Source organism: Thermobia domestica, chromosome 7 (genome assembly GCF_964235325.1).
Source record: "Thermobia domestica chromosome 7, izTheDome1.hap1.1, whole genome shotgun sequence".
In the NCBI taxonomy this organism is placed as follows: domain Eukaryota; kingdom Metazoa; phylum Arthropoda; class Insecta; order Zygentoma; family Lepismatidae; genus Thermobia; species Thermobia domestica.
The window spans coordinates 12,953,875-12,979,660 of NC_137460.1; the positions used below are offsets into that span (position 1 = coordinate 12,953,875).

Consider the following 25,786-nt stretch of genomic DNA (forward strand, 5'->3'; position numbering starts at 1 on the left):
TTAAATAAACATAAATAGAGCTTTAAATAAAACTAAACAAAGATCAAACCAGAACATCTATACCTTGCATTGTGTAAATAGCTGTTTGTTTCGTGTAATAACAAATTTTAAGTATAGTCATTCAGAGGATGACCGACAGTTGGTGAATACCGACACTTCGAAGCTTAAAGCGCTGTCAATTTACCTGGAAGTGAAGGTGTTGGCGTAATTAGTACTAAATGAAACTGAGGGGTGTATGGAATGTATATATGTAAAAGTATAAAAATGAGTAGAATAATTTGACGAGAAAGGTCTAAATTTATGAGGTCAGGTGTGAGAGATATGCAGGGCCGGCGAGAGCGGTTGCGGGCCCTTTACATGTGTCCCTTATGACTTTTTACGTACTTACCACTTAGGACGGAGGTAAACTAAAATGAACATTAAGGCTTATTTTGAACTCTTTATTAGACCATTAATGCGTTTAATTTACATGTTAAATAATATTGCTATATCTCCAAATAAGTGAATAATAAGAACTCTGAACCTAGCCTATGTTCACCGTTCGCTGAAAAAAAAAACCTCATTTATTCACTATTTATGATTTTGTTTAGACCCTATACTTGTTGGTTCTAAGATTTTTGAAGTCTTCAAAACTAAAATGAATAACAAATAATATATTTAATACAATGGTATCAAAATACAGAAAAAAGTAACTTATCTATTTGTAATAGCAAAAGTTCTTCCCCAATGCTCAATCAAATGCTCAAAACAAAATAATTTGTGAAGGAAATACAAAAAGAACGTATTAAATAGTTAATAAAAGTTGAGAAAGTAAGTTTAAATGTTCTCAACCATCCAACCTACCCTGTACTATGAATATCTTTGCACAAATTGTTGCTGTAAATAATTATATAGAAGTAAGCTATGCAGTTAGTCTTCCTTAACTAGAGGCATGAGGCATTAGGCCTAATTTAGTTATTTCAATGAAATATTGCTCAAATTAATTATAGTGTGATCAATAATGTGATATTAATAGTTATTATCTATAGGAGAAATTTATTATATGTATTACTACTAGACAACTGTTACAGTTACAATGTATTCTTTTCTACGTATAGTTACAACAAAATTCCCTTTCTGGCCTTTTTCAGGGCGAATTCACCAATGATAGCATCCAGTTTGGTACACTTGATAAGTTCTGTCTCCACTGCCAACACGCCTAAGCTTGATAATCTGTCTTGACACATTGTAGAGCGTAAAACATTTTTACTCTATTTAACATAGAGAAAGATCGCTCTGCACTAGCAACGGTAGCAGGGATTGTGGCGAATATACGAAGGGCCCCTGTCAGATTTGGATATAAAGTTTCTAGATTCAAGGTTTTGATGTTATTTAGGAGATCCCATGGTGAAAGCGTTTTTTCACCAAAATTGGCCGAATATATCAATTTCAGGCTATGCAGTTCATCAGAAAGATCATCTCCTAAATCTTTTGGGTATCGCTGGACTAGAGCAGCTGCTTGTCCTTGGATCTGGTCACCTGTCATTTCTTTGCAAGACCACAGTACACAAAAATTGTTACACAAAGAGCGCACTGATTGTAAGCGAACTGAGTAAGAATATGCAGCATTTAGTAATTCTTTATCCTCGGCCGCCGGGCCCCCTTTGGGGCCCTGGGTCCCAAGGCTCTGGCCCCTCCCTCTCGCCAGCCCTGGAGATATGTGAGAAGTGAAGGGTCACCGTAAAATTTGAGTATGTTTTGTTAAGTTCTTGTTTGAAGTAAAAGTTGTATTGTTCAGCACTCATGGTGGACAACATACAGCTGAAGGTTGTGCAATCACCGGTAGTTGGTTCATCAGTTTGCAGTGTTTCTAACTTGCAAAAAATATAGTTAAGTGCAACATATACATTCGGGGTACTTTCGACACTCACATTTGGGGCACTTTCGACAGATGCTTCCCCACCCCCTTTCGTTGTGATTTTTAATAACTATATATATCAAAAATACTACATTAGTATTAACACTTGGAAATAAAATATGTGCATCCCTTTTCCATTGCATGAGATGTTCCTGGAATTTGAACAAAATGTCAGTAGCCATAGAGGCCGTAAAGAATGCAATGCTACTTGCTAGTGCTTCAAGAGTTTTTCACGCCCCTCGGATACATTACGTGACAGGTTATTGAAAGTTAACTGCAAGAAACATTTTGGTGAACATACAACATTTACTGAGGAAGATGAACACGCACTAGAAGAAAAGTTAATTATATTAGACGGGTATGAGTTCATGCAAGAAAATGAGATGTGGTACTGTAAAGCGAAAGACAATAGTGCCAAACTTTTAACATCTGCACAGAAATATAGTAAGATAGAAAAATCAAAAGGTAGTGACACATAAAAGAATGTACAGACATAAAAATGTTGCAAAACACAATAACAAAAATTAGAAAACTCAAAAAGAAAATTATTGTGCTGTATGCCGAGGTTAGTTTACGGCAAAAACAATTCCCCTGATTGAGTTCAATGTACAAAATATCTAAATCGGTTTAACGAGGACTGTGTTCTTCATCCAGATGATCCCTTCTTTCTGTGTCAACAATATGAAATCTCAGACAAATATAAGTGCAATGTTTGCTCTTTCCTGTATATGAAACTAACACTAATATTTTGATCTATAACCACACTTATGGAAACATATGATTAACATAAATTAACAAATACTTTATCATGAAGTAGAGAATTTTTCTGATCTCTGCACTAGCTCACATTTAGCACATTATTTTTTAAAAAAGAAATTCTTGTTTCACATATTTCTTGCAACTGAACAAATTTTGTGATTATTCTTTCCTTCACTTGTAACTCAGTGACATTTTTAAATATTTTCCGGAGCTGTAAATAAAGGTATTCTACATTCCTAAACTTATAGATTCCCGTGTTTGTTTAAAGTCCATGAACTACTTTACGAACAGTAATGCGCGTTGTGGAATTATTAGTGACACTATCATAGTACGTAAGGTTTGAATTGTTGATGTCGGTATTACCCCAACAACCTGTCGGTCTTCCCCATAGAGTTGGAGAAGACCGACACTTCTTCATTGTTCATTTCAATTGTGCCTCTACAACCACACATTGCTTTTGCGTAACAGGTATTGCATCTGTCAACTAGGTGAAATAATATACTTAGTCATGAGTTATAATTCGTTTCTTTAATAATTCATTACAATGTTGTAGTAGCGTTAATGTCCTTAGGGTGTCGGTATTGCCCCAAATGACCATATGTACATCTTTATTCAGTCATATTAGCTGAAATGTTTAAGGAAATCTGCTTTATTAAAAAGAGTTTGGTGATTCTATTTCTCCATCTGAAAGCAAAATTTGCACATTATTTACAGAAAAGCTTACTTTTTACTATAGGACGTAGTTCTTGTAAAGAAATATTTTCTTTAGATCAATATGATGAATCTGTAAGGCTTCTGCATATATATTGTTTAGCGGAACGGTGAACAGTGGAAAGGGAAAATGTAGTAATCTTTAAAAACTGTACGTGACTGTCTCTGGTCTCAGGGTATCGATTAAAATCTGCTAAAATACATCTTCCAATCTGTGAAAACGTGTTACAGTTTGTTTCATTTATTACTATATAAATTCAATAGTGAATCATACTAAGTACTGAGAGACGTCATTTGTGGATTCAAGGATGGAGACTGTTGCTTCCTGACTTTAAGGACTATGCTATATCAATAGTATAATAATATACTAATGAAAAAACGGGAAATTCTACTCATACCTAAGAATCCTGCACCTCCCTCATTCCACAAACAAAGTCTAAATTAAAGCCGCTGTAAAATACTGTAGTATATATATTAGTATATATAATACATTTCATATAGTATACATAGTAATGGGTATGCATCATGGTATGTACTATGGAATCTGTTCCGTCCATCGTAGTTCACTTCGTAGTGTTTATAGTTTACATAAGATATCTCCAGCACTATTGCAGATTTCAAATGATAAGCGGCATGGCCTTGAGTTGGCTTCACGCGGCGTCCAATTGGCTTTGAGAGGTGTTGACAATTCGCAACAAGCAGTCCTGCACGCTGACTTCTCGCGCTACTGCGAATCTTCACAATACCAGAGGCGCTTATTAGAAATATTGTATTAGCACATCAACTGTTCACTTTACGAAGTAGAGAAAAGAATTACGAACACATACGTGAAAACTACATCTTTTTATGTCAACTGGTTGTTATGGTACACGCTTTTAAAGTTTTTAATATAAAACAATTAGTAAAACGAGCGATGAGTATCGCGTCTAATTTCCAGTGGATTTTTCTTCAATTTGGAAATAGAACTCAACTTTTATTACAGAATAATCATGGGTGTAACCAGCAGGTTATTCTAGGGGAACATTACTTTCAGGGGGAGGAAAGCTTTTCGCGCATTTAAAAGAGAACAAATGATGTCTTTCAGAATATGAAAACATTTTAACTCACCATACATACTATACACATGTTATATTTTCACGATTCTACCTTATCAAAAGACGGATCTTGACACTACTGAGTTAAAAACCGGATTGTAGATGAATCAATAAGCTATTCATAAGAAAACAAATGCTGTTTATAGCAGTCTGTTTATCTGACTTTGTATTTATATGGGTTAAAATAGTAAAGAAAAAAACTCGAAAAAATATCAACTCAGATATTATTATGCAATAATCTAATAGAGAGTTCATACAGTGTGCTCCCAGTTAGGGAAATGAGAATATAAAACATATGATTAATTTTAGTTGTTTTAATTAGGTACAGAAACCGTATTGATGATGTTTGATTTTTTTTCAAATTTTCATATTTTATTATAAACGTCCCTCATTTGCATTAACTATTAAATAAGTTTATTAAACACATATCACGAACCTCATTTTGGAGTTGGAAATAGTTTGGAAAGACAGGGGCCCTTTCCCCCCGCGGCTATACGCCTTTGGAATCTGATTCATTTATATATATATATGGGAAGTTCGTAATATTGTTTTGAAATTTACTTCGGGATAAAGTCTTTCTTATTCGACAGAAAAAACGCAGTATGTTTTTTTTCCTTCACGTTTCACTACCTTACATATATGCGACCACTTATTCCCTCTTTTCTCCTCCAGCAGGGATTCAAAAGCACCAGGCGTCTGAATGGTGTCGTAAATTATCGTAACCCAAAACAAACTCGATCATATGGACTTGCTCAGGAATCAGACGGATTGTTTTTGTGACCTAGACAAAGCCCAAGAATGTTATTTGCTATGAAAACTGAGAAGGAAACAAAGGGCTAGTTGTGTAGGAACGTAACTTCTCTTCTAGCACAAACAGAAATCATCAGTGTCTGGGTTACTTTCTTTCGTGGTAGTTCGTTTCTTCTCCAAAATTATAGTTGACAATGTCTTGAAGCAAACCGAGTAGAAGTGCGGAGCTTTCTTTTAAAAAAAAATAAATAAAAAATAAAGTGCTACGAAATCAGGCTCGAAGAATTATTTTTTGTGTTTACACTTTTTTAGAAAATGATAATAAATTTATAAGACTCGGATTCAGACAATGAGGAAATATTAACTGACATAGACGATAGTGAAAGTAGTGTTGAAGACGAGTGTTTAGCATATCCACTGGAAAAGTTAATAGGTAAGTAATTTAATTGCTATATATACTTCTAGGATGCACAGTCAAAATTCTTGAGTTTGCTGGAATAGTATATTTACATTGCAAATAATGTTTCCAATGTATGTGTCATAATCTCAACTGGAGGAAGAGCGAGAAGGGAAAGGGGAGTCCATGATCCGGCAACACCGCGCGGAATATCGCGCACCATTGGCTATTGCCCATGATGCTTTACATCTGAAACACACAGTAACTTTATTCAAATTTGTCAAATGTTCCTTACACACATTGGATTACTACAATTAGCACATCATGTTTTTAGTTTCTGTCCATCTTACCTACTCAGAACGCACTTCTGTCTGTTGTATTGGTTTAGTCCGGAACGTTCTTCGGATTTTTGCATTAATCGCATTGAAAGCTTATTTGACTTTACTTTAGGAGCCTCTGGATTTCTTCCCCTTCCAACAGACACCCAAGTCTCAAAATAAATACTTTTTTCCCTTATGGGTTCTGGTGGAACTCAATTGTAGAAACTTCTATGGAAAAGGGTCATCGCTCCAATCCCTGAACAATCGAAGATATTGAATGTGCATAACCCAGGCTCTAAATTTTCTATTTTGCATGAGTGCATGAGTGTGGGTGGGGGCGCGGTGGCTCAGTGGTAGAGTGCTTCTGGTCTCTGGTTTGATTCCCGGTCAAGTAAATTTGTGGTGGACAGTATTGCTTTCTCTTGATTAGGGATGGCTACAAAGTTCCGTTCCGGCGAAACCGGTTTTCAGAAACCGTTCCAGACCTGGATCCGAAAGTCCCCAAAGACCCGTAAAGGATGCACAAAGTTCGCCTTCAAAACACTGCAAAGAGGACCAAGCGCTTGTGCCCTCCCCGCCCAAATCCGCTTGTGCCCGCAGAAAAAAAATTTCAAGGAGTGGGTGTTTAGCCAAATGAGTTTGCCAGTTTGCCTGTTTAGCCAATTAGTTTGCCAGTTACCCAGTTTCTTTAGCCAAATCAGGCAAGCGGCCGCCACCTGGGCGATTGCCTGTCGCTTCCACCATTTCATCTAGCACACTGTTCACAGCCTGCCAGCAACTCGGGTTTAGCGTAGGGATAGCCACAAAGTTCCGGTTCCAGGGGAACCTGTTCCGCGAGTAACCGTTTCTTGAAGATCCGGTTTTCAGTATCGGTTCCGGAACCGGTTCCAGACCTTGATCCGAAAACCCGGTTCCCGAACCAGATCTTGGGAACTGGTTCCAGACCTGAATCCGAAGAACCGGTTCCAGAACAGGATCCGAAAAACCGGTTCCGGAACCGGATCTTCTACAACAGGATCCGTTCAGATCCGAAAACCTGTTCCACCAGGAACCGGTTCTGGCCATCCCTACTCTTGATACGCCGCTTTCTGCTCATTTCACTGATTCCTCTATCATTTACTTGCCTTATAGCAGGAATACAAATAAGCCCCGGGGCAAGTGGTTCATCCATGCGGGTGAGTATTTAATATCATGACGAAGGTAAGTAAATGACTTCTGTTGTGGGATATGGGCTAGTAGCTTTTTTCTTGGGCTAGTAAAATTTTTCTGCTTATTTGTAATCTTGCTTTATGCTAATAGAACCTTTTCGACGTAATTTTGGCCCCCCAAAAGTTATGTTTTTTATATAGTTGTTGTTCACTGCGGCAGAAATCACGAGATACAATTTGATTTATTATTTTTCCTTTTAATATACGTCTTAAATAGTAGCATTTGTGAACAAATTGTAAACATATTTTACAAATTTCTAAATATCAATTAGAACCGACAAACATTCTAATTGTAATATAATTAGCGAAAGACTTGTTGCCAATTATTGGTATTATTAATAAATATTTATTTAGTCATGTAGGAGTCACAAAAGGTGATAATTCTTTGGAATTTTGAATTCATTTTTTTGACGATCACCATACTTTCTTCTCCCTTATCGTAACTCGATTTTTTCCGAAAAAAAAGAGTAATAAAACAAAATTAAATTAAAATTTGATCTCTAAATACTGAATGAAATCTGAGTTTTACGTCCAACGATTATGCCGGTTAGGCCAAAGGAGACGGTGATGATGAGTAATGAGTGAAATGGTGGAATGAAGATAGTGGAAGGAAACAGGAGAACCCCGAGGAAACCCACGCACACGGTGTTTGTCCACCACAAAGTTCACTTGGCGGGGGGCTGGGATCGAACCCGGGACCCCAAGCACCAGAGGTGAACGCTCTACCACTCAGCCACCGCGGCCCCCTCTAAATACTGAAGCCGTGTACGCTCCAACATTCAAAACGTTTTAAATTTTTCTCATATAAGTAGCATGAAAGGAGTGTACGTCGACTTCTGGAGTTTAAAAAAGTGAAATGAAATATATATATTTTTAAAAATATTTCAACAGTATGCCCTTTGTGTTGAAAGAAATGATGAAAGAAGTGAGTGATTATGAAAAAATGCGTGTAATGAAAATGTTGGAGGAAACACAAACTCCGATAAAATCCACATAGCCTACACTAGTGGTGGGCAAACTTTTTTGAGAAAGGGCAGAAGAAATAGAAAAAAGGTTTAGATGGGCCTATCTTATAAAACTTCTTAATAGGTATAGCTAGGTTAACATAAGCGAAGTAGCTGAAGTGGTAGAGCGTTGGCTTCGCATTCGAGAGGTCGTGGGTTCGAATCCCGCTGCCGACCACACTGACTGAGGTTTTCCAGGTTTTCCCTCAGTCCTACAAGGCAAATACCGGGATGGTACCTACTAAACAGGCCCTGGCCAATACCTTCCCAAATCCTTTACATTGTTGTTGTTATTATTGTTAGATATCCAGTATAAAATGACCTTTGAGCTGTATCTGGTGATTGTTAAATAAATAAATAAATAAATGTCCTGAATCGACTCCTACTACCTGTTTATTTTATAAAGTTCTCTATAATAACAATATTTACAGGGAAATCTATAAAAATGCTTTTCCCCTACTTTATTAGGTTGAAATTATGTAGTCCTTGTACGTGTGGCCAAGGACAGGATGTTCACAGATCCTCAAAGCAGGCTAAGTAGAGTGGCGTAGGGAACCCCAATGCTCCGAAGCAGCAGTGAGGGGTATAAAGGTCACAGAGACCCGAAGCAGGCGAAGACAGGAAAAAAGGAATAGCTAAGAGTCCCGAAGCAGGCGAAGACAGGAAAAAAGGAATAGCTAAGAGTCCCGAAGCAGACTACAGGATTTGGGGGTAGGTTATCTCTTAATGATTCAAGGCAAGCAGTAAGAGGGACACCAGAGAACTTGTATTGGTCCATCGGTTGCCATCCAATTTATAGGCGTCCAGAGCGGCGGTGGCGCTGCTGCATTCATGTCGTCATGTGCTTCGTAGAAGATGCCAGTGATCCGTGCCAGTAACGTCATTTCAGATTTGGCTTGGGGGGGGGGTAAGACCCCTTGATATAAGTAAAATTTCGCGTTTTTCACTGACTTGCTACTATTCTATTGATAAAATCTATATAAATCTCAAACTCATTGGAGGCAAATGCCCCTCCCTGACCCCCTAAATGACGCCCCTGGGTCCGTCGTTTGCTGCTCGTAATAATTCCCCGTGGTGTGTAATAAATCTATGTGGTGATGTTTACAAACAAGAGTACATGGTATTGTTTGTATACTTAAGCACGTTGTACATTACAATATAATTAATTAAAAGCAATAATACTATATTTAAAAAATCTTGTAATAGTAAGAGATAGTAATGATTGAAGTTTCTCATAATCAGATTCCAAGTGCGTTGCATTGGCTCTCTGAAGTGAAGTTAATTGCTCAGCTGTCAGTCTGTTTCTAATACAACTCTTTCCGAGTAATCCCACTTTTATTTATAGTTGTCAGATTAAGAATCATGTCCTGGATCGGAGAGAAACTTTTAGAGACCGCTTTTGGCTCACGGGCCATAGTTTGCGCAGTACTGCAATTCATCATGCTGACTACTTCAGACTCACATAGTCTGAGATCTGAACCAGGGATGGCTTGTGTTACAAGTGAGTACTCTGCCAGTGAGCCAGCATGCACTCACATTTTATATTCGAGTATTCCAGGTTTTCCCACTTACTGTAGAAGAGTTGATACATTTTTATCATCGTTGGCTGCCATGTGTATGAATTTCCATACACACGGCTCCTTCATGCAGCGCCTCGGGTATGGTTTTCCATACACACAAATATATATTGCACTTTTTCACGTTCGCTCTATAGGTGTGTATGCTATTACGTACATATGGCGTAGAAGTCAAAATTTAATATCCACGCCGCGTGTATGCAAAACCATACACAAAGAAAATTATACATTTATGGGGTTAAAAAGGGCGAAAACAAAGAATTACTGGCGGATTGTTACCCGTGGCGCAAAGGTCAAAATATATAGTGGCGGTCAACGTGTTAAAAGTATATATACATACAGGGTGTTAATGAGCTGTACCGTACATCACGACTTCACCAGGTATGGTTCTACCCCTACTTAAATTTTCTAGATGTTATAATTTATGTACCGTGCCATTTAACAAAACTTCATTGTGTTCAGTTGGCAACACTGCATTACATACGATGTTATTCAGCATGTCTGTGGGTACAATGTTTGTTTACTATACTGTTGTGTAAACACCATTTTGATTACTTTAATCATTTTGAAGTTCTTTCTGTGTCATTATATCTTTTGCATTGCTATCTTCACATGATTCTAGATCCTTCTTCCATGCTCGTGGGTTTTCTCGGGGTTCTCCCGTTTCCTCCCGCTTTCTTCACTCCACCATTTCACTGATCTCTCATCATCAGCGTATCCTTTAGCCTAATCGGCATAACCGTTGGACGTAAAACTTAAAGATTTCATTTCATTTCATTTAGATCCTTCTTTCCTCTGTATCTCCTGTGTTTTTGCGTGTCGGTCCGTAAAACGTTGGATTTCTCACTTTTTTTTCACTCTTCTATCGATTGCACATTGTGTGATTGGGCGATGCTACTATCAATATAAGATGTTCCCTTGTCAGTATTACGATTGACACCACGGTTTTGTCATGGTGTTTCATATTATCCTCGTTTTCTTCTTAAATCTGGGCCTTTTTTTTTTCAGTGTAGTCCTAGAAATTAAATTACTTTTAAACTCTTAATGCACTGAATTTATTTAATACTTAGCATTTGTTAGCTGTAATTCCAAATCACATTGTTCTCAGATGGGGTTCGCCCTTACTGTATTTGAACAGCCTAAATAGTCGAAGTATGGTCATAACACATAACAGCATAAATGTACAGGTCTGTCTATCAACAAAAAGAATATCTAATACACCGGACCATTATCCCTTATAACGCATACATATTATCGTTGCAGAATCCAGATTTTGTTTCCGCACTAGTCGGTGATTACATTTTAATTTTATTTCACAATTTCAAATTTTATTTATGAGATAAGATTTCATTCCAGAATCAAGGGCAGATCCAGGACGGACTTCTGGGGGAGGGGGGGTGCGGTGGGTTGTAATACTGCTACTTAGAGCTACTTTTAAGAGCTCCAAACTCTGGGATGGGTTTTATTTATATATAAAATAAGAAAATTTCCTCTTTTTTTTTTTGGGGGGGGGGAGGAGATCATCCCAATCACACCCTAGATCCACCCCTGTTCAGAATAAACACTTTATACCTTATGCAGGGTCGTTTTGACGTATGATTAACGTCATACTAACGACCTGACTACTACAGGAAACATATGTTAGTTCCTCTTTAGTATGACCCTAATCATGCATCCGAACGACTCTGCATAAAACCAATTAATTTTAAGTATTCATTAGCCTACTTAATGCTAATTCTCTTAATATCGGATTCTTAATTCAACTCACCTTTGAGGCGTAAGGGAGTTAGCGATTCAGTAGTAAAATGTTAATAGCGAATTCGCTAAGACGTTGAGACATCCTCTCGTTAGTGTAAGGAATGTTTAATTACACGCATAGTAAAATTGCTTGCAAAAGCTTATACCTTTCTCACCATATGTTGCTTTCTTAATAACCCCGGGGTATAAATGAACTGATTTTGGTCCAATTTGCAGTACCATACATAAAGTTAAGTTCTTTTTTTCTTTTAAGGAAGGGGCCGAGGTGCCTCAGTGGTAGATCGTTCAGCCCCGGTGCTTGGGGTCCCTAGTTCGATCCCAGCTCGCGCCGCTCGACTTTGTAGTTGACAAACACCGTGCTCGTGGATTTTCTCGGGGTTCTCCCATTTCCTCGTACTTTCTTCATTTCATTCATTTCTCATCATCACCATGTCCTTTAGTCTAACTGGCATAACCGTGGGATGTAAAACTTAAAGATTTCATTTCATTTTCCTTTTAAGAGGTGATGACTTATTTCGAAATTATATTACATTGTGATTTTTTTTCACATTGAAACACTCATGATTAACATGTCAATATAGTTGTTGAAATTACAATGAAAGAATAACAGTAGAATTAAATACGGTCAAGGGCGCCCATCAGGGGGGGCACGCCCCCAAGTGAAAACTGTACTTGGGAATATTGAAAACTCAATAGAATTTTTACATTAGTTACACCAAAATTTGAAAATATATTTGAAGCGTCGCTTATACTTGCCCCCCTTGGAAACCACAACATGGGCACCCTTGAATACAGTTCATGCTAATGACAAATACTTAATGTTATTTAATATTCAAAAGTAAAGATTCATATGATATTCATATGATATCATTATAAAGTAAAGGTAAAAATAATGATATTTTTATTTTCATATTTACTGTACTTCTTGTTTTAAGGTACCTTAATGACAGACAATTGGACTGCTTTATAACGATAACATTTATAAGAATGTATATGTTGATATGGAGAAAAATCTGTAACGTATGATAGCAATTCCTTCTATGGCCAGGCAGTGTTTGTAGTTTCCTTACGAAAATTTCCCTCGACTGATACAAAATTTTCCCTTTTCTTACCAAAATTTCCCCAGTTTGTCCAATTCCAATTCCTATGATAGTAGTCATCCGATAAGATTAATTTAGTTATTAAAAGAAATACCGAACACAATATTCAAAAAATGTCAAAGATAATAATGTTTCAACACTAATGATTCCACACAAATTGTAATGAAATTAAAAACGAAACGAAAATACCTACGTAATTTTCTTCCAATGTCTGCTGTTGATTTATGAAAGGGTAGCCAGAGATTCAACTGTTATGTAGTAAGTAAGAAAAGCAACAACTATGTCACTTTTTTCTTCCACTTGTTCTAAGATGCATTAGAACCAACATTCCAACCCATTTCAGAAAATTCAATTTACTGACACATATGCTTAATACAATTAACAAAACACACATAAAAATCACAAAGATATCAAAGTTCTGGTTGGCATTAATAACGATTCGGCGGTCGTAACTTTTGACTTCAAGTATTGCTGTCTCATTCCTCAACGCGCTTTAATTTTAAATTGCATTATGCTCAGGTGCTTAACCCTTAACGGTTCATTACCTTTTCTATCTACTTCCGGCACTGTTTGCAAAACGACAACATATCCACAACTACTTCCCGCGTAAAATTCATCAGAGTTATCACCAGGGGGCAATAGTTGCTCTACCATCGAGGAAAATATGTACACGAGTAACCACAACGAACAAGACTTGAAACTAATACTCTTCAAACGCAATAGGCAAAATTTAAAAATGTGTAGCCAAATGGTAACGAAAACTCGTATAAGCATATTTCAGCAATCCACGTCACCTGATTATTCATTAACCCGTAACAACACACGCCAGAATTTTTGACATAGCAACACAGGCCCGTCTGTGAGACTCCGTCTGGAATTTACAGTCGTTATTAACCGATGTTTGTACTGAACAATAAAAATTGTGCATTTTTATTCTTTGTCAATGTTTACTTAACAAAATAAATGCAAATAGCCTTTACAAAATTCGTTACATGATAACTATAACAAATACAAAATACATTGACGAAAGCTTTTGCCTATTTTGATAGTACTATATTACCATTGAAAAAAGACTTTACTATAATCCACAGAAACAACATGATCCACATGAAAAGAATTCAAAGGGTCCTTTTTATGAAAAATACACACACTTTTAAAAAGGCAAACATTTTTAAAAAAATACAGGGTGTCTAAAATGTCATGCTTTAAAATGGGAAATTAAAATCTGCTATGAATTTCAATATTTGAGTTATTATAAACTGTACCAAAGATCTTTTCCATTTCCATTGTGATCAAGATTAATTAATGTTCTTAAAACAAAAACACAAAACCACCAAGTTGTTTTGCTTCTTATTTTTTACTTTGTATATACAATGACGGCCAATCTTAACAGAACACTCATGGTCCGATGGTCTGATTCTGAAGCACAGTTTTCATCAACTGTCAAATATTCATCACTGCCTTCTTCTTCCTCCAACCACTGGGTAACAACATTCCGAAAAGATGGACCGTTTCAGCTCACAGCAAGCGAAGGACCAGGGACAACATCCATTACGTTACAAACACCCTTCTCTCAGACAGCAATCCAGAATGAACAATTAATCATGTGCCACCTATAAGAGCTACAAACACACTACAGTGAGGTTGCAACGACAGCAGCATAAGGAACGATTAGGTGGTAGCGCCATCTAATTTTACAACAAGAGAAAAGAAAAACTAGTGATTGGTACCTTGAGCAGTCTCACAGACGGGAGTGTGTTGTTACGGGCTAATACTATTACACTCCTTTGCACTGTTGCCACAGTCCTAGCTCCGGAGTGGGCTGAAAAGTAGTACCAAATTGAAACAAAAAGTCCTGAATTCATTATTTTATACCAGGTTATGCATGGCTCTATAACACGAAACTAAAAGAGGTAAAGTTCTAGGAACCCACCCCCCTCTTCCACGAGTACAAATCAAGAAAGTCTTTATCTTCGTCAATATGGTGTCACTAGTAAACAACTTATCCCGGTAAGTCAGCAACTACGTCTATGTATTTTTTTCGTTGCTATTATTTTTTGGTGTAGAATCTTTGCAACGACACACAAATTGTAGACTTACTTGAGCACACGCTGGCCTTCTTTAGAATTTCCAACACTTGATTCAACACTTTCTTTTCTTTCTTTCTTTCTTTCTTTTTTTTTAAGATTTCAAGCTAAAATTTCCACCACACTGCTTCTTTCTCGTCTCCTTCATGCGCCCATCTAGCGTCATTTGTTTCCCGGTATAGTTCAAATTACGAATTTTCCACACGAAGTTCGTAGTGTTATGCGGTGCAACGTTACTGAATGAATGTTCAACAGCATTTTAAGAGTCCAACACACAGTATGAGTAACGTGAGATGTAGGAAAAGTCTTACTGACACTTCTGAAAATGTGACAAATATTTGTTAAATGGTGCTGAATTGAGTAGAATTGTACCAACCTTTTCACAAAAGGGGCTGAAAATGCCAGCGTGGTACCAATGGGCCGATGAATTACAAAAAGGGCTGAATTTGGTACAATTGTACCAAGTGTAGCAACAGTGCTCTTTTGTCACACACCGAACTCGTAATGTTTTGTCTCACCAAGAATACAGCTCTAAATTTTTGGTTCTCAAAATTATATTCCTTTTATGTTCTTACAGAGAGAGAAAGAGCATGTTTGGGAGATTGTTAACAATGACAGTTTCTACTGTTTCATTTTTAACGCATTGTTTATTTAATTTGTTTCTTGTGTCTATTTTTCTAAACTTTTTCTTTAATTTTTGGTAACAAAAAATACACACAAATACAAGTCAACAATGTATGTAAATTATACTACTTTGATCACACACACAAACACTATTGCTATTACATTGGTTTATATGAGTAGAACAAGGAAAAATTAAAGCAATAATATTGGTTAACCAGTCTGCGCGAGAATTTCGCAGGATTTTCACATTTTATTGTAAAAAAAATCCCTTTTTCCCTTTTTGCTAAATTTACCTACGAAATTTCCCTATTTTAGGGAAATTTCCTTCAAACTATGAACACTATGGCAAGACCTGAACATTTAACTTGTTAAGTTTTGTGGACAGACATGCATAAACTTTTTTTTAAAAATATACAGTTCAAATATAATGCTTAAAGAACCTAATAATAGTGTGTGTACTTTCAATTATAAAGAGGAAATTTTGTGAAAATAAAAACGTAAATGCAGAAAATCTTCAGTTTAAATACATGAATGTAAATATATTTTAGCTTGAGTCTTATTATTGAACATTTATTGAGTAAACTGCTTTTCAATTAGTTCCAGAAATACAATAACGAACTTAGGGATACACACACACACACACACACACATACATACATACATACATACATACATATATATATATATATATATATATATATATATATATATATATATATATATATATGTGTGTGTGTGTGTGTGTGTGTGTGTGTTTGTTTGTTTGTTATAGCTTTTCCTTGTAAATCTTACAGTACATTCGTTTTTGTTGACTTGAACTTTATTGTTCCTTTTCAGCACTCAGGCTATGTAAGAGATGAATCAGCAGGCTTTACAATCCGAAACAACAAGAATACCTACCAAGAATCGAACCCAACTCTCCGATACGAGACATGAACACTAACCATGTACACTGAGAAAAATCCGTTCTCTGGACAGCGGTATATTGTACAAATATACGGAACCCTTTTGCTTACTGCAAAAATCAGCATAGAACATACGTTATCCATATACTATATACGCACTGCCCTTAAATATTACATCATACCGTTGCAAGATGTCTGACATCTAACAGGTTTCCGTATATCATATGCAAATACTTATGATACATTCCTCAGCTACATGTTATATACGTCCATTTGTATGTGAGATCCTGGCCGTCTATATTGTTTCAGACGGGAAGTACGTATAGATGGAACACATATACAGAAAGTATTATAAAACATGCGTTTTCTGTTATAAGTCTGCTGTACGTTAAGTCCAAAAAATACAGGAATGCCGCAAGTAACATACCTTTTTAGTACGCCACCTTCATTTTTCCCCAGTGTAGCCATAAGGCAACACTAGTTCAATTACCTTCCGTGTTTATATCTGGTTTATCTTTTTATCTAAGTTCATACGTATGTTAATTTTTAAATGAGTTTTTCGCCAAAGGTTACGCTATAGATTTATATACATCTTCAGAATTTTTTGGTTCATTGGATCCCTGTGGCCAGTGGCGTACACACTATATTAGCAAAGGGAGGAGTCAGGCGTCCAAGTTCATATAGGTTCAGTACGTATCCGTGATTCTATTCACGAGATGAATTTATATGTTCACCATAGCATCCTGTGTCGGTGAAGGGTTTTAAACTTGGTACCCTCCTTTGATTACGAAACTTACTGGTCATATTTTGTTTTATTTAATGTCTTTCTTCATTTTTCCACACAGAGTTAAACTGTCTTTACAGAGGTTCAATTTTTAAATTGTGAATTTTTGAAATTATTTATAGAATTTTATAATTTCCCGTTCTTTAGGAAAAATAGAATACATTAATTAATACAAATAAGCAGTTAATAGTAATAATAGTAATAATAGAGTATTAATAGTAATAGTAGTAAACAAAGGGTTAAATTAAACTTTAATGGTTACACCAACCATTAGACTGCGAGATACTTTCCGTGTAGGAAATTGAATAGCATTCTTAGATCAGCATTTTAACGGAGATGTACTTCGCATATATTCCCTATATAAATTAAATGCAATAAAAACAGAGAAATATTTTGTCTGTTTTTCAAATTGCTTATTTTAACAATTGTAAAAGTCAGTTACTTTTTATGCTGAGGTTTCTTATTTTACCCTAATACATGGGATGAACATATCGTCAAGTGTCTGCCAAAGTAACGTATCTATTATTAATTTTATTATTTTCGAAATTAAATTGTTACCCCCTTAGAGTAGCTTATAGCCATATTTATCACTTAACAAAATACCTAGCTCAAAACTCAGTAGTCTCTGATTTATAAGACTTCAAAGGGTCTGGTAGAAGACCCAGTTTGATTTCCGGCGGAAGCTCGTATAGTTTGGATGCCACGTTAGGACTGTAGGTCCATGTTTTATATAGCCTCGCTGCTGAAAGAGACGATAAACTCAAAAACAAATCAAATTAATTCAAAGGTCTGGCGTATCTCAAAATAACTCCATTTCGCATTTCGAAGCGAGAACTTATATATATATATATATATATATATATATATATATATATATATATATATATATATATATATAGATATAGATATAGATATAGATATATATATATAGATAGTGTGAATAGTTAACATTGAAAAACTACAGTATAATGAATGAAACTAAACATCGAAAAATTGAAAGTCATGAAAATATCCCGTGAAAATGAGCTTTTACGAGTCACAGTAGAACAAAGAGAACTTGAAGATTTCGATCATTTCAAATATCTGGGAAGTATTTTGATTAAAGACGCATACTGCACAAAAGAGATCGGTCAGGAATTGCTATAGCTAAACAAAGATTCAACAAGAAAAAGTCACTCTTAACTAGTAGGCTTAATATTGGACTATGAAAATTGGTCAAGTGTTATATACGGAGCATTAGACTTTATGATTCAGAGACTTGGACGTTACAGAAGTTAGAGAAGATATATTTACAGAGCTTCGAAATGTGGTGGTGGAAGTAGATGGAGAAGGTAAAATAGACAGAGAGAGTAACAAACGAAGATGTTTTAAAACGGATAGGAGAGAAGAGGACGCTTCTAGCCACAATTCTTCGTAGGAAAGCCAATTTGATTGGACCCATTTTGCAAAGAAATTGTCGTCTTCATACCGCCATAGAAGAGAAGATGGAAGGAAAGCAAAGAATAGGAAGAAGAAGGATTTAGGAATTAGATTTCTGGGCCTTCGGCATCTATGGCTATTTAACCCGTCACGTTTGAAGGTTGACGTTTCGCGGCGAGCACACTATTCGGGGGAAGGAAAGGAAGAAAAGATTGGGGAAGGAAGGAACGAAGCGGCCTGGGACCTGTAAATTAGGTACCAGCCCGACATTTGCCTGGTCTGAATGACGAAACCCCAGGAAATCCTGATTCAGAGTGGCCGGCCTGAAAAAGGCGTTTTACACTTTTTCGACCGAGTGCCCCCCCCCACCGGGAATCGAACCCGAGACCGTAGGAAGAAGAAGAATACAAATGATTGATGATTTGAAAAATCATCGATGGGAGTTAAAAGAGGAAGCTCTAAATCAAGAAACATGGAAGAAACATTTCCAGTCCCAAATTGAAAGTTAAGAAGAAGAAAAATCTCTCATTAGTCCTGAAACCTGCTAAAAGGCAGAATACTTAATAGCAATAATAATAATAATAATAATAATAATAATAATAATAATAATAATAATAATAATAATAATAATAATAATAATAATAATAATAATAATAATAAGTAAAGCATACACTTTCGAACTAGAGACTTACTCCTGGTTCTTGGGGAACTGTGATTAGTAAAGCTCAAATAATGCCAAGAGCAGTTGACGAGATGAGTAGACGCGAGAAAATTAAAAGAAATTTAGTCTTTGTGGTTTAAGAGAGATCGAATGAAGAGTTAAATTGGGCTATTAATGAGGAAATGATCATTCTTGGATCCATCAGAAATAATTTTCCTTCTAATTCCTTAGTCAATAATGAAATAATTTTGTGTTACCATTATTATCGCTCGTAAACAGTGGAATGATTGGTTAGTGTACATTGTAGTGTTTATTTTAGAAGGTATGTTCTCCTTCTGGAATGAATAATTATAGCTTAATTGGAACGTCATTATTTGCTCCATCGCGATAAGAGCAATCTCCCAACAGAAATCGAACCCGGGGCCCCCATGCATTAAAACCGTTAGACTAGCAGAGAGAGCTAAACCATTGGAGTTCTGTTTTAAGTTCGTATTACCCGTAATTTCATTGTAAGATAATTGAAGGGTTGGATGCAAGAACAAGGTATGTCCACTTTTAGAAAATTTTCAGGAGCTGAATGCTTCTTGATCTCACTTCACGATAAACACTGTATGTAGGTACCTCTTTTGTATTACAACACTGAATATAATCATCGGATCCATATGATTCTTGCACACAATTTAGAATGATTTTTTTCCCAGTAGAGCATGTGAAAATCTCAAATTCGCTAAAAAAAAAAAAAGGACCTACCTGGTTCTTGCATCCAACCTTTCGATTTAGAATATAATAATTTTTCTCCCCAATAATAAACAATTAGCTTCAAAAGAAACAAAGAAAGGAAAAAAAAAACAATTTATTCTCTTTGTGCAGACTGGAAATGAAATGAAAGCTTTCATATTTACGACCCCCAGGTATGCCAGCTAGACTAAAGGAGATGGTGTGGAATGAATATAAAGTGGGAGGAAATGGAAGAACTCCGAGAAATCCCACAAACGCAGTGTTTGTCCACCACAAAGTTCACTTGGCGCGAGCTGAGATTAAACCAAGGACTCCACGCACCAGAGGTGAACGCTCTATCTCTTAGCGACCACGGCGTCTTTGTGCCGACTGTTTCAAATTTTATTTTATGAGAAATGAAATTCAAGTTCCATTAAATACATAGCACACAGTATTCTATACAATAATAACACATGTGTTAATTAGTTTCTTAAAACAAATATTATACCTAGAAGACGGCAGGTAAATAATTAACGTAGTCTAATTTTAACCAAGAGGTTCAAGATTCAAATCTCACGGCCAGCCGTTCCGAATGAGATATTTTTCCCTCGGGCTCACCAAGCAAGTACCATTCCCTATCTTGACACCTTCCGAAATTTCTTTCCCCTTTCTATCACTAAATGCTTCAAGTATTTTTTTTAAATATATAATAAAACAAATAAGTTTTACCTTTATATTTAAGAGTTAAAAATCATAATTTACATACCTTATACTTGAGTTGTTTATCCTTTTAGAATACTACGTATCAGTCACAAAAACAAGTCTATATATATATACACACACAACTAAATTAGTTCACTGCAAATATGAATACGCTTTTAGACACTTATTTTGTTTTACACGATTTTATTACTGTAAAGTACCTGTAATTCACCGCTCACTAATAACGTTATCCTGTCATTTCAAACACAGAAAATTGTAGACAATTATGAACTAATATTTTCTTAATGCTAATATAAAATGATAAATCTACGCTCTACGCGAATTTTCTGAATATATGGTATTTATACACAATTTACCGTTTGTTATTTTTAAGAAATGGTAAGCAGTTTTAGTTATTGTAACTAAATAACAAAGTTTAATGTTTTATTTTTTTGCTAACTTAGCTTTGTTAAACAAAGAGCTTTTCGCGCTCTGCTTAAAGAACCGCGCCAAAAACTTCGCCGATTCGCCCTCACGGTAGACGGTAGCGACTCCTAGCGGAGCAACGTCGCGTTCCGAGTTCCAACCGCTTCGAAGCGACACTCCGAACTAACGTAGACAGGCCGCATGCAAGAATGTCATCGATTTCCACCACAGACTAACGGCCTTGCTTCACTGCTGCGTGCGCTGAACGTGTCATGACTTCAGTGCCACAAAACGTTCCACCTCCTACCAGCCCGCCCTATGCCTCACCCCACCTCCTCAGTTCGCTTCCTATTAGTATCGGCTTCTTCTTTGGGTGAACATTTCAACCTTACTCTTGCCCTTTCTCTAGGACCATTCTTTGTTTAAGATTGCCAGTACCTTGTAGTACAGAGCACTACGTCAAAATTGTCCTTTATATTTTTTTCTGTAAAATTATTTAATATTTTGAAACGTAACATCTAAAAAAAATCACACTTATTAAGAAATACCGTCTAAACCCACTCCTAGTATTTCTGCTTTAGTGTGCGAACCAAAATTAATAAAATAAGCAAGTGAATCTTTTTCCACATTTTACCCCCTTAGAATTTCACTAACACACTTACGTAGGTAGGAATTACATGTGCTTATCTGCATTGTGCCTCTCCCACTTATTTAAATCTTTTTCATCGTTAGCAATAGTTTTCTGCCTGGTGGAAGGTTTACTAATACAACCTTTATGCTCTTCTCTTCGTCTTCCAGAGCTCCCTCGTGGCTAAGATGTGGTCTTTTGGCTTAGAAGACCCAAGTTCGATTCCCGGCGGAGCTCATGCCGTTCGGATTCCACGTTAATCAGTAGGTCCATGTCTCATATACTATCGCTGCTGAAAGCGACGCTAAACTGGAAACCGGTAGCTACTTTGTTTTCCGGTAGCTACACACTTCATCGACCAACTGATAATGTTCCTTTCTCCCCAAAACTTTTCTTTCCAGCGCTTTAGTTTTTGAACATTTTCGTTGTAAGCACTGACTTATCCGGTTTCCCTTTCTTCTGTGCATAACCTCTAGTATTGTCTTTCTCTGTTCACTAACGCTTTCTGAAACTTACCTCATTCTGAACTGTACCCTCCAAACTGATCTTTTTTTCTATGAATAACCTCCAATATTGTCTTTCTTTCTTTACTAATTCTTTCTACCACTTCCTCAATTTTCCTACCACTCTCTACCACTTAACTTAACCTTTTGAACTGATCTTTTTCTTTCCTCTATGAATAACCTTTAGTGTTGTCTTTCTTTCTTTACTAACTCTTTCAGCCACTTCCTTATACTTAACATTACCTTTCAAACTGATCTTCTCCTTTCTTCTATGAACAGCCTTCAATATTATCTTTCTTTCTTCACCAACTCTTCCTGCCACGTCTTCATTCTTAACTTATCCCTTCGAACTGATTTTCTCCTTTCTTCTATAAATAGCCTCCATTATTGTTTTTCTTTCTTCACCAACTCTTTCTACCACTTCATTCTTAACTCTACCCTTCAAACTGATCTTCTTCTTTATTCTTTGAATAATCTTCAGATTTATTTCTTCACAAACCCTTTCTATCACTTCACCATTCTTAACTTTACCCTTCAAACTGATCTCCTTTCTTCTATGAACAGCCTCCATTATTATCTTTCTTTCTTCACCAACTCTTTCTACCACTTCTTCATTCTTAACTCTACCCTTCAAACTGATCTTTTCCATCTTCCTCCATATCCACATCTCTAACGTCTATAGTGGCTCCAGCCTTTTTCTTTTCTCTTGTCCTTAGTGTCCAGGCCTCTGCTTCCTACAAAGCAATACACTCAATAGCACTTTACAAGTCTTTTAAGGTCTTTGTTAAATGGCCCTCATAGCAATCCCTTTTGCCTTTAAAATACTTAGCCAATGCGTTGCTAGTTTTTACTTCATCCAAGAAATACAAGCATCTTTAACTATGTTTCTAAGATATTTGAGCTTATATACCTATGTTATTTCTTCGACAAAAGAACTTATCCTTAGGGAATAGACAAAAGAATTGCAATTTACTGAAATTTTATCTTAAATTATAAATAAGTAAAATAATACTTTTGGGAGTTGCTTTCGATTGCAAGAAGACGGTAACCTTTTACTGTATCCAGCGAGTTTTTGATATTTAGAAAAAAATAGGGTAGTTTCCGAGATGTTCTGATGATGTTTTCAGTTGGATGATGATGTTTCTGGTGGTCAACTGCCTCTTTCAACACCATTCCCCAAGATGGATTGCAAGGAATAAAAATTCGTGTCGCTTCGTGTGCTGCGAAGAAAGGCGAAGAATCGCGGCCACGACCGGGCTGGTTTCTCTTCAAGGTGGCCTGTCGGAGCACAGCGTGGAAAATGCACAGGCATAGGACGTCATGTGTGATTTAAAAAAAACGGAAGAGAACCCAATGAATTTTAGTATCAAAGTCCGGAAAGAAACTTCGTAGACCACGGCACGGCATGGGAACAGCATACTGTGTAGGAATTAACCTTAAAAATTGTTTTTAAAAAAGACTTTCTAAAAACTACACATGATGATTTACTCTTTCCTGTACCATTTCGTTTAACTCGATGGCATCTATTCGACTGATATACGTGTCTCATCTTTAGGCAATATTGTAATAGTACCGTATATTTTTTTACCGGTACAGTTGAAGAGGTAATCACAGTCTACATATCATTAACTATGCTGTGTGTACTGTCATCTTGATAGTTTCATAACAAAAACGCTCGAAGAGGATTTACTTCACAATCAGCTTCATCTTCATAAATGAGGTTATCGTACAAATGAGGGTAGAGGATTTTTTGTTCTCATTGTCCTCAATTTTCTCAAAAAAAATGTTTATGTCACACACACACCTACAGCCATGAGCAAGGTGACCAGACGTCCCGTTTTACCCGGGACAGTCCCTTATTTTCAACCGTTGTCCCGTATTTTTCTGATTCTCAAACGGGACGCCTAAATGTCCCGTTTTTAAGAAAACATGACCCAGGTGTCCCGTAATTATTCAAAATATAAATGGTCAGTGCTAATTCTACACTCTTGCGTACCAACACTCATTAGGAAGGTTCAGCCGTGCCTATAACTTCTGAATATTCAAATGAGAATTGAGTGGGAATTCTGAGTGTTGAAGTAGTTAAAAGTATTGTTGGGTAATACTTAAGTTAGAAACGATGTGTTATCATTCTTACTTGTGTATTTTGTAAATTGAAAACACTGCTGAGTCCCAAAATGCATGTGAAGGTCACCCCCCCCCCTCCCGTCGCCGATTCGTATGCGTCCCGGTTTTGAAAGTTAAAGTTCTGATCACCTTGGCCATGAGTCCTCAGCGGGGTTGGGGCGGGACATATTAAAAATCGAAATGGAAATATGGTATGCGAAGAAGAAATTTAGAGGCGATCTTACTCAAAACAACGTTGATCATTTTCTTCTTCTTCTTCTTCTTCTCTAAAACCACTAAGGGTAGTAAAAAAGAGGTGCATCGGACATAATTTATGTAAGCTACAAATGTAAAATTGTTGTAATGTATACCTCACAAGGAGGATTTTCGAAATAAAAACTAAATTGTTCACGTGTGTGGAATCCCTAGGTCTAGCTGCTATGATGGTGAACCTAAAACCCAAGTAAAGGTCTCAATCAGGAAAAGGAATCGTCAAAATCAGGAGCGAAATTCAGACAATAAAAGTACCCAAATGAACGGGGCTACAAAGGTGGGTGAAAGTGAGAAATATATAATGAAAAAAAGAAGATAGTGTAAAGGAAGGAATAGATGTATGAACAAGTAAATGTATAAAGAAGAGAAATGTAATAGTAGTGTATATGTGGAGAAAATCTCATTAGACCTTTTTCTCTACACAACATCAAGGGAACATGATGTGCACTACAAGGCTTTCACTCAACAATGTTGTATACCTCAGTGCGATCGAGTTTTCTCATTACGACGCTAATGGAGCTAGAAGGAACTGACGTTATTGCGTATTGGCTGCCAGTATAAGGTTTGTGTCTGTAAGCCGCGTCCCGTTTCCGGTGGCTCAAATAAGCAGACGAGGCTGTATTGTTTGGGCTAAACTAACAAATAACGGGAAAATAACTAAATATGAGCGTTTCCATGCATATCAAATTGGTCAGGGTGCATTGCGACTCAATGGTAAGGGGACCACAGTAACTCAGTGGTAGAGGGTTCCCCTCTGGTGCGTGAGGTCCCTGGTTCGATCCCAGTTTGCGCCAAATGGACTTTGTGGTGGATAAACACTGTGTTTGTAGGCTTTCTCGGGGTTCTCCCGTTTCCTCCTACTTTATGAAAAAACTCCTTCTGCTGTTCTAGTGGCTACTGCGTGCGCCTAAGTTGTACGTGATTCCGGGTTCGATTCCTGGTGGGTGATCCTTTGGAGCTTTAACTGTCCTTAATGTTTCTATGTTCGTGTACCTGGTCGTGTCTTGTAGTTCTGACCAGTGGTCGAAAAAAAATACAAGTCGGGAAGTTTAAGAAGAAGAGGTAGAATGCTAAATTCTGGTACACGAGGGCCCTGGTTCGTTTCCCGGCCAAGTAAGTTTGTGGTGAACAACATAGTGCCTGTGGGTTTTCTCGGGGGAACTTCCGTTTCCTACCACATTCTCATTCCACCATTTTTTCAATAAATCATTCATTTGCCTTAATCATCTGTATCTCTTTGCTCAAGGGACATAAACGTGTTACGTTAAACTTAGAAATTTAATTTTGTTCAGTTCGACGCATGTATTAATTGTCGCATGTCTCATCTTTCCGTTAAATATCAATAAAACTGAGGATTTTTTAAAAGTTAAAGTAAA

The 25,786-nt window shown here is 36.7% G+C and overlaps 1 protein-coding gene across 1 annotated transcript in view; it reads right to left on the reverse strand.

Moving 5' to 3' along the window:
- LOC145689861 (discoidin domain-containing receptor 2-like) overlaps nt 1-21,089 on the reverse strand; it is a 563,912-nt gene extending 542,823 nt beyond the window's left edge. The window contains exon 1 of the mRNA XM_081764129.1: nt 20,539-21,089. The gene's annotated coding sequence lies outside the window, so the exon portion shown is untranslated. The remainder of the gene's footprint in view (nt 1-20,538) is intronic.
- Nucleotides 21,090-25,786: the final 4,697 nt, after the last annotated feature.